Source organism: Echinops telfairi, unplaced genomic scaffold (assembly GCF_000313985.2).
Source record: "Echinops telfairi isolate 266 unplaced genomic scaffold, ASM31398v2 ScPeMD7_3533;HRSCAF=4204_0, whole genome shotgun sequence".
Classification (NCBI taxonomy): domain Eukaryota; kingdom Metazoa; phylum Chordata; class Mammalia; order Afrosoricida; family Tenrecidae; genus Echinops; species Echinops telfairi.
The window spans coordinates 31,804,458-31,807,541 of record NW_022107431.1 but is presented as its reverse complement, the minus strand read 5'-3'; positions in this window follow the sequence as shown (position 1 = coordinate 31,807,541).

Below are 3,084 nucleotides of genomic sequence, written 5' to 3'. Positions count from 1 at the left end.
ACGATTCTACTCCATCCCATTGGGTCCTCTGAATTGGAATGGACTATGGCAGTGAGGGCATTTATAAGAGTTAAGTAAAAGTCGGGTATTCAGAAAGTCAGTCCTGAAGTATGGCTAGGCAAAATGAACATGTGACCCTAAATCAGATGGTTAAGACGCTGGCAAGGTCATGGAAACCAGTACCTGACAGAACCTGATTAGCTACCAGTTATCAGTCAGAGACATGTAATTAGAGAAACCATGTGTGTCTGGAAATGCTGATAGCAATTTAACATTCTTCCAAAATCCATGGGGCTGAATCGTCTCATGGACCAGGGTCTCGACCAATTCAAGGAGACAAGATCTTGTGGGGCCTCCCCCATAGGACCTGAGCTAGAAATAGAGGCAGTAGGATCACACGTGTGATAACTGCGACTATGTCTGAAGGGCCTTCCCCATGGATGATTTGAGAAGCACTGAAGTAAAGGCAGAGATACCTCCCACCCCCCACCCCACCCCCAAGCGTTTCGCTGTCTTTCTTCCATCTCAAAGTCAATTCCTAGCTATCAGTGGCCTCTCCCGGCCCTGGATCTCATTCTAAACATGTAGGTAGACCCACACCTGGGCCCAGGAGGACCTGGGGAGACATTTATGTAGGACCCATAAACAGGCTGAGAACTGACTAGTTCATTTGTAAACTCAAGAATAAGGTCAGGGTATGTCCAGGAAATAAAGAAAACACAGAAACACTGCAACACCTCTGTTAAACAATAACATACGGGTCCTTAAAAGTCCTTTATGAGTCAGGATCAATCTCTACTATGTCTTCCATTTGTCCCTACCAAGAAATACTAACACCAAGGTTGCAGTGAAAGCTCCAGGCTTAAGCACTGAGCGGAACATCTTCAATACCCATAAGTCTTAGGGCAGTGGTTCCCAGCCTTCCTCATGCCGTGACCCTTTCATATAGTTGCTCATGTGGTGGTGACCCCCAACAATAACATTATTCTTGTTGCTACTTCATCACTGTCATTTTGCTACTGTTATGAATCGGGCAACCCCTGTAAAAGGGCTGTTGGATCTCCAAAGGGGTCACAACCCACAGGTTGAGAAAAGCTACTTTAGGGTAAAGGTCCTTCAGGCATCTGTTGGAAACATCTCCTCTTAGCCGAATCAAGCATCTTGTGACTTTTAAGGGCTTTGGGGAATGGGAGCCCTTGTCTGTTTGTTGTATGTGTTGGTCTACTTTAATTTCCAATTAAAAAGCCTTTTAAAAGCAATTTGGCAGTTCTCCTTTTTCTCATATAAACACCCTCCAAACAGCCCCCAAAAGTTTTATCAGGCAAACTTTGCTTTGATTAAAATGGATGTTTTCATTTTAAAAGGCATTTCTAGCTTTAGACTTTAGCGTTCTTAGCCTCAGGTTCAGGTTCAATAAATGTCTCTTCATTTTCTGGGGCACATAAGAAAGGTGGTTCACAGGTGCTTCTGCGCGTCCTCAATCATTACCTAGGTGTCTGGTGGCTGCTACGATGGGCATTCATTCAACATTCATCAAGCAATTATATATCAGGCACCGAGCAAAGAGCTCAGTGCAGAAGGGGCTGTGTGGGTTGTGTTGCATCTAAATAATAGATGAATGTTATAATTCCCATAAAAACTAAAGGAGAAACCAGCAAACAGAGAAGATTGCATTTCTGGTTACATTATAAAGTTACTGCCCATGTTACAGTTCTCACATTTGAGACAAGGATAGTTAAATGTTTCGTAAAATACCAGATACTTAGTTAAACTGTGGCTGCAAGAAGGACCCCCAAAGGCTTCCAGCTTGCACCCGGATGTAAGGAGCGCGAGTGCTAACCTTCCCATCATCACAACAAGAACAAGCTAAAGTGTGAAAACCAACAGCTCTTCTTGGACCCTTCCAAAATCTGAATTTCAACCCAAACACAGGCGAGAAAGCTGGAGAAGCAGAGCAAAACTGAGACTCACTACTTACCGAGAGCAGAAATCTCGACCCCTGCAGCCGCCGCCATTAAGCCTCACCTAGGCAGGAACCCTTAAAGAAGGGTAATTGAGTAAGTGCTAGAGACTGAGCATGAGCTCATTTGACAAACACTCAAGGCGATCAGCTGAGAGTGGGCGTGGGGCACGCTTCTGTGAAGGCCCACCTGTGCTTCTGGCAGGAAGAGGCTCGTAAGCATTTTGAAACAGTGCCTTGTCCTCTTTGACAAGAGAGAGACGGATTTCCCTGAGCCTGGACAAGATGGGTGTGTGTTTGCGCTTAATGAACTTAGAGGGGAAATAACCAGCCCCGTGCTCATGGAGTCTTCCGCCTGGGAGTGGAGAATCACGAAATTCTAGCTTTCTTCTAGCCAAATGCTGTGCTGAAAAAACAACAATTCAACAATCACAAAGAGGCAAACATCACAAAGCAGCAAGGCCATTCAATGGAGAAAGGGCAGTCTTTTCAACAAATGATGCTCGACTAACTGGACAGCTTCATTTTAACAAGTTTATTTAGACACAGAGTTTATAGCTTACACACACACACACACACACAGACACACACACACAGACACACACTAACTCACAATGGATCACAGACCGAAATGAAGCTGCAAAACAATTCCATGTCTAGAAGACAACAGAGGAGAAAATCAAGGTGACCTTGGGTTTGGTAATGACTTTCTATGTATAGCATCTAAAGTACAATCCATAAAAGGTAAAAGGGATGTTCGATTTCCTTAAAATGAAACACTTCTGTTCTGTGAAAGACACTGTTAAGAGAAGGAAAAGACAATCCACAAACTGGGAGAAGATATTTTCAAAACCCTGATTTGATAAAGGACACTCATCCAATACATACAAAAATTTCTTAAAATGCAACAATAAGAAACTAAACCACCCAACTATAGACGTGGCCAGAGAGATGAACAGGAGCCTCAGCAGAAACATACAGATGGCAAGCAAGCATATGAAAAGAAGCTCAACATCATGCCGTGAGGGAATTTTGCAAACCAAAATAACAGGGAAGCACCACAGCACGTGTGTCATTGCTGTCCATTTCCAGTGAGTTAATTCTGACCTGAGCCTGAGGACCTG